Genomic DNA, 14,391 nt, shown 5'->3' on the forward strand with positions numbered 1-14,391 from the left:
CATTTACACATGTTTCAAGTACCGAATAAAGTCAAGAGACACCCGCAGGTGTATTCATACGGCGGGGTAAATGGAACTTTCAATGATACACAAAGAGCAATTTCATGAGGCGGGATATTGTCCTAATAAAAGTAACAAGTTTGCCTTAAACGAGAAAATAATTAGCTAAAATTAACAAACTGGAATTCAGAGAGGGGGTCTGAAGTTATGGAGCCAGGAATGTTGTTCATTTGATAATGATCTTCTGTAATCAAAGTTAGTATCTAAAAATAGACTTTAAGTAAAGGAAGTGGAATAGAGTTCTTTAAGATTAAATAATTCGTAAATTAACAAAGATAGAGCCATGTTTTAAATGCTCAACGTTTCCTCATATCTATCTTTTCCTCTGTCATCTATTATGGTATCCACTTATCTTAAAATCATTTTCATAATTTCATACTTCATAATTTGGTCAAGTAAGGAACACACTGACACGCAGATAGATGGACAGACAAAAGACAGACCAAACAAAGTGATTCCAATATAGACACATTAATGTTGTTTTATGGGGATATTAATGATTTCATCTGATCTAGCAGCAGGTATGAAAAGAACTGTTTTACGTGTTATTCAAATTGTCTCAGGATTAACATCGGTATAGCTGTCTGACATTTAAGCTAAATCATACGTCTCCTATTTCCATTTCCCTGTAATTCTGGCGATCAGTGTAATCCAATCAAAGCATTCTACCGAAGTGACAAAAGGAAATTGACCTTTAAGGCAACACTTGCAGTTTTACTTGGATAATACCGTGTCTGAATGTTTGGCTGATTATCCGAAATGTGACACAACGTAAAATTTGAGGCAACTATGTATATTGTTTTTATGTCGCATGATTTAAATTGATTCACACTTTCAAATTTGTAAGTTTATCTTCAGAATGGTTCAGGCATTAATATGTGTCACAAAATTGACAAATGACATAATGTCCATGGACAAAATTCTGAAGCTGTTACACAATATTATAACATGCAGTCGTTATATAACCATGTCCAAATTTCTAGTTTGAGGGACTTTTAAAGATATACTATGTTTACCCTTCAGTTAAGTATTTTTTCTGAAAGTATTGATTAACATACATTCTCTGCGACCATAGGCGCGGAGTATCTGTGATGGCATTTTGTGAGCAATGCAGTGTATGTCGTAAATGACGTTTTTTTCCTTTCGATGCGCACATTTTTTAATGTCTGATCTGGTCCATAATAATGACATCAGATTTAACAATAAAAACGAGAAAAAATAAGTTTCACTAGAAAAACAGAAGCAAGAAAGAAATCAAAGAGCAGAAAAGAAAGCAATTTGTGTCAGGCAGCACGTGGAAAAATCCTTTCGTTTTCAGTTTGATGAATGCGCCAGAAAGAAGGTTACCTTTTTCATTTGTAATAATTTTGTTTTTATTTAATTTTAGATACTGACTTATCATATTGTAGGTATTATTATTTGCCACATATATTTCATATGATATGGGGTATAAGTCTTTTATTCCAACCGAAATTCCGGATACTGCTTTGTAAAGTTAATTTATGCCATTTTTAAACCCATTCTATTGTGTTACTTTTATTGGATTGTATATACGTAAGTTTTGGATTGTATAAAAGTAAGTTTATACAACTTCTTCTGTATAAGCATTAGTTAAGGATTATTGTGCATTTGTTAAGAATTGTTCTATTTTGTGTATCGTGTTGTTACTATGTCGTTGTTTCTAAGTTTGTTACTCACTCTGCAACTTCTTATAGGTACAAGGCTCTGTCATCTTAATGTAGGCGTGGCTATGCCCATTTCCCTTTCGGTAAGCAACACCAAACTTTTTACACAGTAGTCTGGAACAAACATACATTAAACAGTGTCTTATATGTTTAGTTTTATACTTTGTTTTCTTTTTTCAGTTAAGTATTTAATGTGTTTAATGTTTGATATCAATTATTATAGTCATACACCTAATAATAAGGCAAACACTGGCCTTTGAACCAAGGTGACTTGCATTTTAAAGTATCCTTGCTCTATTATCTCAATGTAGGTTTCTTGCAGGCTAACCTTTAACAGTATCAGAACAATGGTCATTCTTGAGAGGTGACTGATTGCACAACATTGACCGTTGGTCATCCAAAATACCAGTTAATCAGTACATGACTGTATATAGCGGTTAAGGTGTTTATAGTCGTGCAATGTTTAGTCAATATTCATTGCTGCGTCTCCTAAGGAAGAAGTGAAGAAAACAACAACAACAACGATACCCTCTAAGTAAATACACCAACGTAATCATCAACACATAACACTTGGATTATAATTTTCTTGTTCCTTTTAAACTTGAGTTTCACGCCTCTAGGTGGAATGAAATGATGTTTGTTGTTTTTCATTCATTGTACATCTTAGTCTTTCCTCATCATTTAACTTAAAAGTATCATATATAGAGCCCACATTCCTGATAAGACATTTATCAGAATAATGGGCTTGATAAAGTTTGAAATTCAGTCATTTCGGATGAACAACTACGTAAGTCTGACTTTAAGCTCAACCTTGTGTATGCAATACATTTCATTCCATATACCAAAACTTAGAGGTAAATTTCGCATATGGGTCATGATCAGTCAATTATAAGGTCATTATATACAACAATAAAAATCCTGCTCAAACTAAAAAGGAAAAGTCTTTTTCTCCAACATTCATGAAATCCCACCAGACTGTCTGTTTGCCTAGGGACTAAAACAAAGACACCAGTATGGTTATATCATCTCCTGTTCTATCAGTACTACATCCACTGTTTTGTTTGCGTGGAGTTTCCTTTTGATGCATCTGCAGCAGCGTTCGTTCTTTTATATATATATAGGTGGACGGATAGCTCAGTGGTTTGTACACTGGCCTTCCAATCCTGAGGTCGGGGGTTCGATCCCCGGCAGCTACTGGGGAATTTTCAGAAACGCTTTTCAGTGTTTCCCACCCAACTATAGAGGTGTACTGGTCAGGAACCCAGGCAATCCTTGCGTGTATCAGTGCTATACACTGGGCACGTTAAAGAACCAGGCTGTCTATTCGCAACGAGCTAGGCTAAGTTAGCCGGACAAGCCTGTATCTGATTTCTGATCTCTCTGTCGTGGGGGCTTTGTCTCACTCTGTCCCTCTGGTCAGATCGCTCTGTGTCTGTACTAGTAGAGGATGAATTATGCGCCCTGTGTGGCTGCATTTGAACTATGTAAAGCGCCTTTGAACGTGAAATTGACCATGAAAAGAGCGCTATATAAATCTGGTAGTATAATAATTATATATATAATTTATAATTTGAGTAAAGATATATACTGACAGTGAGTTAGAGCTGCGATCACAATTTTATGGTTTATCTATTATTTGATATAATTGCTTAAGTTTATAGGATATCACAGAAACGGGACGCAGATTTAGATGCCTTAATCTATCTGTGTCGTAACGTATTTAGATTAGTTTCTTTAAAACCTACATTGTTTCAGCTTTTAAACACGCTACCAACAAATGGGACAAATGGGACAAAAACTATCTAATTTTAAATGCATTTAAGCTTTCCATTTCCACGAATAAATAGAGCTGTTCTTACAATTGTACTTCGTTACGGAGATGAAACGACACCGATGAAAGAAATGCAACTTTAAGTTATGTAATAGAAGATGTTTGCATGCAAACGATTTTACCTGAAACATTATAGACTATAGTGTTGTTTTATCATGCTGTAAACAGATATATACATGTACACAGTATACATGTCCTATAATCCAATAATTTTCCTGCAACAACCTATTCACAGTTATAAAGATATTTCTTCCATATAGAGCATTAACACGGCATCTGCGTTCAGGCATCTGCACATAATCTCCTTTGATATACATCACATGTTCTTTTTGGATATTTCAATTAATTTATCTTTCCATTTATACCAATATAGGCAAAACTGTATATAGCAAAATTGTATTTATATTAACTGTGGTAATGCATCGGTCTTGCATTTAATAAAACAGAAAAGGTCTAATAAAGGTGGAAATGCAGTGTTATTGCAATATATCTTAATATCAAAGGTTTCCTTTTTGCCAACTTCTCTTACGATCAGAGTAACTCAACATTGCAAAGTATTTATTATACAATATAATCAAAATCATAGGAGCTTGTTGTGCTTTGATTAATTGAAGCAGATGACAGAACTCACCGGCGATGCTGAATTTTGTTGGAAGAAATATCAGTTTTAGATAAAAAGGAAATAACTGAATAGATCATATTCAATGACTTGGCATTTTACAAGTAATCTCTACTTGGAAAATTATAAAGATCATCTTTAAAAATACTCGGACAAATAGCCTGACAATTATGATGCCGCTCAATCCAAGAGTCGTTGGTTCGAGTCTGACTGGGGTCATGACCATGGCTTCTCATATGACTCCAGTTCTAGTTTTTCGAGGAAGCGGATTCGACAGTGGTTCCAATCAGCTTGAAGCTTTGATCACAATCGAGTTAAAATAAATTAGTATATACTAACCACATATAGGCCATGTAATCTATTGTCACTTAATATGTTGATATTCGTAAAGTGCAAATTGCATTTATTTGTATTCCATAACCAACAATCATTTCACGCGATGCAACTTTTATATATAAACTATTAAAGGCTTTACAGGAATTGGGTTTTATTTTCAACAAAAGCAGTAAAAAATAAGATACAAATTTTTACCATACCATGAGACGGTCAGATGTTTAAAAGGTGTATATATGTAATAGAGAACGGAAACACAAGGGTACCTGATTTACTCGAGGGTTGCTTTATTATAAACTCAATGTTAATGTTAAAAGAATGATAATGTTTACATTTTGAAAACGACATAAACGCCATTTTCAGCTCTTCGATATTGTACATTATTCTGCACCTGTTAAGAGCAAAAACTATGTCAGTCGTATCATGTCGGCCAAATTAATTTGACACCAAATCCCCACTGCTGTACTTTATACCGCTAACAATATTGCTTGAATGGGCTTATTAACTCTGTAGGGAATGAGAGAAATGTCAGTGAATCTAGACAAGTAATTAAGTAGGCAATATAACAGTATTGCAACGACAAAAGCTAATTAGTGAAATCTACTCCTTCCGGGAAGTAGTATTTGGTGAAGAATACAGTCAATAGCGGCCATAAAATGGGATTACTTTCAACACATATTCACGACCAACGGCTGAGATTATTTCCACACGAAGAAGAACACAAATGTAAGCTAACTGAGATATGTAGTCTTGAAAAGCAACAATGTTAATACCGAATACAAAGATCTTAAGGGAATGGTTATGATCCAAGATCACAGCCACTATCCCTACCGCTGAAAACAGCAAATCCCGGGAAACTTTTTTAACTGCCTGCCCAACAGTGACAGTATGCAAGTGTCGAAGCACGTGCCAATAATAAACATTCATGTTTTTCTTTTAAATATCCATGTCTTTTCTAACGTACATTAAGTGATGCCGATACAATACTTACAATATTATTGCGTCATAAACTAGAAAATCTATATACATAACTCGGGGAATACTGTCGCTGCGATCTTCTTTTAATGTTGCAGGCAAAAGAAATTAGTGTATATGCCTGCCTGTTATTGGCAATTGTTTTCCAATCAATTGGAACGGACAGTATTGATGATACACCTTAGCCCAGTTTCTCATTTCACACTCTCCCTCGATTAGGGTATCCCCTGTGTAACACAGACAGGCAGTTCGCAATTCATAAGGTCTGACAGAGTTTGTAGTCCTGTTGAATAATTCAGTGGACGTAATCAATATGTTAATCAGAATATTAAATAAAGTCACATCAACATATCTATATATATTCAAAGTAAAATAAACACAAACTACTATGTAGTCATTCTTTAACAATTAACAAGAGACCAAAACCATTGATTAAGAACCAGTGCTGTTTGGGTGTTACGCTGGAAAACAGACAAACAGGCAACATTGAGGTATAAGTCGTTAGTCTGTCACCACTTGTTGGAGTAGTGGTCATCACTATATTCCATAAGAATAACTGTTTTGATATAACTGTTTCTTGCATACAACTTTTAGATTAATACATAAGAAATATACATAAGATATACATAAATACATCGTAGGATAGTAAATAAATGAATGTCGTAAATAAAATTTGTTATTGAAATTATTCGTTGAACTTGATCTTTCGATCTGGTTTTAAATAAACAACAGCTATCTAAACAAGCTAATCAGAACATCTTCTTTGATGTCAGGTTTTGTTTCATGATACACTGACTAATTTCTTTTTACTTTGATGAATTTTATGAATGTTATTATCTTTTATATTAATATCGTAACTCTGACGTTTTTCAGACAAATTACCATATGTATTGCCGACAAGCCAAAACAAAAATATTGTCAAAAGACAATAAGCATTACATAACAAAAAACATTACATAGATTGTTCAAAATCCTCACCCATATTTTATAAATACGTATCTACAGAACACAAAAGTTACAGTTTACAAAGGCTAATTATATAACCATTGCATTACTACATGAGTAAGCGTCTAAACTAATACGTTGACCATACCGGTCACAACTAATCAATAAAGAAAAAGTGGGTAAAGGCCTGTTTATAACTCTTTTTTATATAAAAGATTTATGTATTTTAAATAACCTGATTTCATTTTATTTCGAAAACTAAATAAACTGAATAAAATTTGTATCCCAGCGAAGGAACAATTATCCTAAGCGCTGACTGCAGGTAGTGTCCGAGAAGTCACGATTAAGAAGAATGAACAGTGATGCTGCAATGATACATTTGTTGATAGGGGCAAGGAAATAAAAGGCACAAAATAATTAAAGAAGGAAAATATAATGTAATTAATAATAATTAACAATGCAGGTCCAATGCCTTTCTGTCCAGAAGGTCGAGAAAAGATTAAAAGAACGACAACATGCGAATTTATTTTGATTAAAATACTAGAAAGAAATATTAATGACGATATTTTATTTCACGGGAGATTAACTACAAATTCATATTTACAATGTACAGTAAACTGTTAAAGATGTTTTAGTTTTTTAAGTGAGCCACAATTACTGACATTTTAGTAAAGAGGGTGTATTCAACACTCTTGAAGTAACAAACTATATAATACTGTGTTTGATATCGGTATTTTATATGCTCATTTGGGACTGATGTTATGTTATTTCGTTAGAATAGGAAATTTTTGAAATCAAATAACATATGTTGTGGCATGTTTCATTATAAAATGATTGGTAAAGTAATGTGATAGGTAACTAATTATAAATGTTTATAAATCTTGCAGAAGCTTAGAAATAAAAATAAATTGTTAGCCTTTTTAGAATTTAACAAATATTTTGTGTATCAATAATATGAAGGCTGATAAATTTTCTGGTCCTTTTAGGGTCATAGAGTATATTCATTTTTTTGCTACATTAAAGTTCCGTTTAAACCGTTACAAGGATGCGTGAAGGTTAATGCACATTTCATTACCTGTAGTAAACAGACTCAAACCGGGTTTGCCCATGTGTTTCTTGGGTGCGTCCTAAGCTTCGAAAAATTCTTTTCACAGATTTTATTGATTGTATTCTTCATTAGACAGAATCTACGTTGTTTGCTACTTTTAGTCAAAATCAGACTTCATGTGTATACATGTATCGTATAATCTTCAGCACAGCGGCAGCAGTCATTTTGCGAAAGTCTCAATCCCTGCTCATAGCAGAAGTCCAATATTTTATAATACAGTTACTTTGACAATAACTAAGGCGAATTGCCCTGCTTTCAGTCTACATCCTAGTTCTTACACAGCTTTAGTTTTGTTACTTATTATCTGAAAGTAGAAATGATATACTACACGTCTGATCTGGTCTGAAGGCTTATTCCATTATGTATCCCGTTTTATAATAGCTGTCAAAGTCTTATACGTAGTGTGTCACATAATGACATCTATGAAACAGAATGTTGTTCAGATAAGAAAATGAACATGTTTCGGTCCCCCGGAGTACAAAGTAAATAAACATAATGCAATGAAAGTGACTTCAATTTCCTTCGGTCTGGCCTCGGTGGAATTTCTTGAAGTAAAAACACTGGATACAGGAAATAAATACAGTGGAAAAAGAAAGCGAAAGTTATGAAACACTATTATATGACTATTATATGGTTTTGTCAGCACTACGATGTATTAGCCTAAAGGACGACTGAGTACAGACATATTGTCCTGTAAAACTGCCATGCACACTTTTCTTTTCGAAAGGAGATCATACACGCCACTATAGATTGGCAGTCATAACCTTTAGACAAATAGATAGAACTTAAAGTTTATCACGATTGCATGTTAAAGAGGACTTCTAACAAAAGTGTTGTTCCTTTCGTGTTTGTTTTATAGTCACACGGACAGAATTTAAATTTAATACAAATGTACAGCCAAACTGCGATCACTCGAAGTGTCAAGTGACCAAAGGAACATTTCGAGTGAACGCAGTTTCGAGTTAACGCATCCAACATTTTTTCGGGAACAATTTTATGGTGACACCGGAATTCGTTAAAATGTATATCACAAACTATCCCATTCACTAATGTCAACAAATATGACTGCAATCATAAACACTTATAAAATAGTAATTGCCACCATAATTTATATCAATTTTGATCACAAAAATGCTAAATTTAAGATACTTTAGTCTAACGCAGCGGTTAAATACGGAAAAGTAAGTTTCAACTTTGAAAACAAAATCATAAGAAATGCTATGTGAGTGGTTGAGGTCGCTGACTTCGAATTATTTGCCCCTCACTAATGTGGGTTTTGGCCTATCTGGTGGCATTTAATTCTTCATATAAGGAAGCCATCAAGTTGGCGTACGAAAGGTAGATGGTTTTACCCAGGCGCCCGTCCGTGATGAAATAACGCACAGAGGGTCTTCCTCCACAGTCAAAAGCTGGAAAGTCAACATATGACCTACAACCATGTCAGTGTGACGTTTACCCCTCCCCTTAAAAAAACAACATAGACAAAATTGTCTATATGTACCTTCAAGGTACTTAGTATTTTTTTGCTGATGTTTCGGTTTTGATTTTTTAATCATTCTAAGCACATTAACATTACAGAAGTGAACAAACTGTATGCAAGGGCAGTCAACAGTATGGATAGTTACACCACAGGGACCCATTTAGTGGCGTAGCCTCCGTGATCACAGATCTGTACCACCCTACAGTATAACATCAAAATATGTAACAATTTACGCATAGGTTAACCATTGCTTTTAGGGTAATAAGCACGTAGTCACTATCGGCAATTTCCGTGTACTTACGTATTCTCTGTATGCGCTTTCGGAATTCTTTGGTTTGTTGCTTGTATGAACTACAAAGTCAGCCGGGGAATGCTAAAATATTATTAGGAAAATTATACTTTCGCATATAAATTGCCGAATGTTAATTTGTACGGTCAATTGCCTTAAGTAAATATCTGATAAATTATAAACATAGAAAATAAAAATACTTGAAACTGGAGTCAAAGAATGTTTTGAATGTCGTTCACCCTTTGCCAAATGCTCCCATAATTTTAAAACAAAACTAAGGGAATATATAACAAAGTCACTTTACCCTCGGGCAACCCCACACCCTGCTCAGTTTTGAATTAGGCGACCAAAATCCTTTAAAGCTCTAAAATTTAAAAAAAAAAAAGATGTAGATGAATTAAAAATTATTCAAAATAATATTTTTATTATCAATTTTTAAACAGAATGAAGAGAAAATGTGGATATGATCGGGGATTTTGTCCTACTAGGTCAAATGGAGCAGGGAGACATTGTCCGAGGGGCGGAAGGGATCTTGTCCGCATTCCGAACTGAAGATTTCGTACCCCCGAAACTGGCGAAATAGGACAATACGTATTCAATAAACCTGAAGCGAAGGTATTTGTGGAAAACCTAAAATTAATTTTTATTTAATTGTATTCTATATTTGGTTATATTCTATATTTGATTATATTCTACATTTATTACAGTCTTTATTTCATAATATGTGATATGAATTGAAATAACATGATTGTTTTATCCTTTACGAAGTAACTACACCGTGAAAACATAAACATGAATAAATAAACATCAAAAAGTACACCAAAACATCATTGGCAATGGATTTGAGATTAAAAACGGACCGGCAATTTCCGTTTGATTATGCCATTATATTCTCCGTATGAGACTTCGGCCTTTTCCGGTTGTTATGGGAAACCATGTGCAATAATAAAAGTTACTTTAAAAAAGTAGTGCTTTTCAAAGTATGTAATTATGCATATCATCTAAATAAACAGTTGCTTTGTCTGTTTCGAAATAAAATTAAAAGCGTTAAGGAACTTTACATGCTATATATATAATGTCATATGCTAATGTAAAAATACATGTAGGGACTCCCTATTAACAATTCTACTGTTTAATAGGAAGAATAAATGTATTAAATTACATGTCTTGTTCTATCTGAAATCTTAGTTATAAGTAAAATAAATGTATCATGAACTAGATGTTGATAGCGGACAGAGCTGTTACTCATTTGAGTTTACTCGCGTAAGAAATATCCACTATTGTATTTGGTTTTCATATACTCTTACCCATTTTTTGCTTAGTCCTTTGTACAATAAAGTTAGGTATTCTTTCTATTTCAATGTTTATGTAAACAATGGCATTCGCGACATTGTATATACACAAATGTTAAACAAACTCCCGACTGAAATATAAAATACGCGACTAAACTTGGTTTTTGTTCCATTTCCTATTGAAATAGCGAATAAAACATAAATATGGTGATTTTACTTAATTTATTTTAGCTCGATTGCGATGAAAGCTTCAAGCTTATTTGAACCTCGAGTCTGCTTCCTGAAAAAAAAAAAACAGTACTGGTGTCATATGAGAAGGCGTGGTCGTGACCCCAGTGGGGCTCGAATCCACGACACCCGGGTTGAGCGACCGACACCTTATCCACTAGACCACCGCTCCCCTTTATGCTGATTTTGACACCTCAGGCAAGGACATGTTTAATCACTTTCAAGAATGAATATAATGTGTATAATGACCAGAAAATATAATAACACTGCGTCCAAGGGGAGACTTATAACTGCCGACAAATGGCACTTAAATACTGCTGTTTTGGCAATTGGTGATTAATAAAAATCTATAAAAGCAAGAAACACGACATATCTGCTGGAACTAATATACGTACATACACTTTATAACGACTTGCAAATTAGTTTCTTTCGACAACATTCTTTAAAATACTTATGATAAGTCAAGTATTCTTACTTTGTACTTATCAGCAAAGCAGAATAACTGTTATCGTTGTCGATTTAGTTATAGTTCATGAGGAAAGGCCTTTATCAGTACGAAACCGACGTTAAAAGCTGGGTTGCACACTGCTCTTGGATGAATATAAACTTATCGTGTTGATGTCCGAGTTTCTTAGTTCAGGTACCGAGTTAAAAGATGTGGTCATCATTACGACGTCAAATGTGTTAAAGAACCTTAAAAGGTCAGGGCGACGTGTTTTCTCACTAATATATATACCGAGATAATTATACTACTGCTTATCTGTCTGCAAGATAAGTATTTCTGTGAGAAAGCTACTTCAGAAAAATGCGTTTTTTGATTCTCCTTGCAGTTACTACTTTAGCAGGTAATATTTATATAAAACTCTATTACTGTTTGTTTTTAAGAGAATTACTATAAAACGAAGTCTAGTATCTTTGGTATCCTCTATATTTTTTTTATCTAAATGCACATCTGACAGATTTTTTCCGCCAATTTTATTTCGAAAGATATCATTATTTTTGTTTTCAGATGAAATGCTAAAATATCTTTTTTTATTCTAATTGTTTACTTTATTGAGGGTTGTTCAAAAACTAGTCATTTGCGATGTATTCTTAATGGTCACTTACCAATTCAATTTCAGGTATGGTTTATTCGAGAGATGTACTGACACAGCAGCTTGCATTAAACAAGGAGTAACAGTGTGCGAACAAAATTCCACTTTAATCTGTGCTACAACAGTACAAATGTGTATCTGTATTATGCTACCAGTAGATAATGCAGGTAAGAGCTAACTAGATCATTTTAGTTTGTTTTACGCCAAAACTACACACTTATAGGTAATGTGGTACTTTCCAGTTGTTGCTAGCCTAGGTAAATACCGGTATTAGTTCAGGCACGAGCGGTTACCCGCGTGGGTAGATACACCCGTCCAGTACCGCAGCATCGCTTTAAATGTATATTTAATCATCATATTTTAGCGAGACGTTTATACTTGAAAACAATGCGATTAAGATCATTCATCATTGAGAAGTTCTAAGTTCCTTCCGGAGAACGTGCTACATGTAATCGTCTGCTTGGCGCAAAAAGACTTTATCAAACATTGACTTTTGGCAATTTTGACCAATAAATATTTCATTTCATTATTCTAAATAAGTTTTGCTGTAAATTTCACATCTTAAAGTATATAAGAAATAAAGTAAAATCAAGAGAGTCTATATTTTTGTGTAAGCTGTCTAAACATAATTCCTTGCGTTTTAATATTTAATATTTCTGAAACTGCTAACAAATTAATATAAATTTGTTAATAAAACTTGTTTATTCACATGTACAAAATATCATTTTCACTTCATGTTAATTGCTGTTTTATTGCAATAAAACTTAGTTAGATTATCGCAATGGTATTGCTATTCTATTATACATTCGAGCGAATATTGCAAATGAAACCAGATTTCAAAGTTGTCAAAATTAAATTGTAACAATGTCATCAGGAAAACATCAATAATGTATTTCTAGAACTTAATACAGAATCAATCAGTATATTGCTCCTAAATCAAAAACGTTGAAATGCAAAAAACTTAATTAAGTGCACTTAACTGAATTTTTGCGTTTAAAAATAGCAGCCATAACTAGTGTAACTGCATAATATTTTAATTTATTTTTTTATGCTCTAAGTTATGATAACTTCCAAAAGATGTTAAAAATATAAGCATGTTATACCTTTTTGAATTAAATAGGTAGATATTTAAAGGATTATCCATAAAAGAAAAAATCAGTTGTTTATTTTTCCTGATTTTTTTAAATGTCTGTTAGACTACTTTTTGCGCCAAGCAGACGTAATATTGGCGGTCACTGACATCCCATATAACTGTGTTGAAAAATGGCTTTAAAACAGAATTTTAACATTCATATGATATAGACAAATCACTACAACTTGTATATTTTGGTACTCATTAAACGTGCCAGCTAAACAGACAGATATACACATTACATGTTTGATAAGTGTGAACTAGTCAGTATTTATATTTCATTTACTGATAGACTATTTGCCATAACAATGGCCGCGTTAAACCAATATCAAATGTCAAAAATATAATTGCTTATATTGACCTGCTTTGCTTACACGCTGTCCTAATGTTTCTGTATTTCAGAACACTGTACAGACAAGACTGACTGTACCAACTGTACAGGAATGACGGAACCTCACTGCCATGACTGACGTTGTCGATGTACGTTTGCTGCTGGGGGTACATTACTTGGATGATTGTATCATCAGTTTTGTTGTCAATTTAAAAAACTGCGTATGTAGTTTCAATAAAGAGCACTTTGTATATCAGATTTGTTTTTTCTTTAATCAAAATGGCATAAAATCAGCTACAGTATATTTCAATTGTTATAGATGTCTTGTCTTACGACATTTGACTAAACTTATGCACATAAATATGACATTATTTCTCGTTCGTAGGTAATTATAAAAAATGAAAATGTCCACTAGCTTTATGTCAATATATCATTTAGTAATTTGGAAAACAATAGGACATAATAAACAATATTCTTGTATACCATTTCAAATGTTAATTTTGTACTTCAGTCAAATGTTGATTTTGTACATTATGTTCAATGTTAATTATGACATCATGTCTAATGTTAATTACGACATCATGCCAAGTGCTCATTTTGACCTTCATGTCAAAAGTGCCTCCTTGCCATTGGATTTTGCATAAACGTAACTCAAAAATCCAGTTTAACTGCAGCAAGTGTCTTTAGCATGTTTTACACTTTTAGAAAGTTCGTTCAAATGTAACTTTATGATATGCTGAACCAGAAATATTTATCGACGAAATACTCAATATATATCGGTATACTCAACGAGAGGTGCAAACGGCGACCCCTATGAAAGTTTTATAAGCGGAAGTCGAATGACAGAACACGGTCTGACTTTTGAAAATACAATGTATATGGTTCATTAAATTTGAATCTACACTAGTGACAAGGTATTGTACAATCTACAGTCGGCTTATTAAAGACGATACTAGTCTTTTACCCTTTATGAAATGGCATCATAATAA

This window comes from Mercenaria mercenaria, chromosome 1 (assembly GCF_021730395.1).
Source record: "Mercenaria mercenaria strain notata chromosome 1, MADL_Memer_1, whole genome shotgun sequence".
Classification (NCBI taxonomy): domain Eukaryota; kingdom Metazoa; phylum Mollusca; class Bivalvia; order Venerida; family Veneridae; genus Mercenaria; species Mercenaria mercenaria.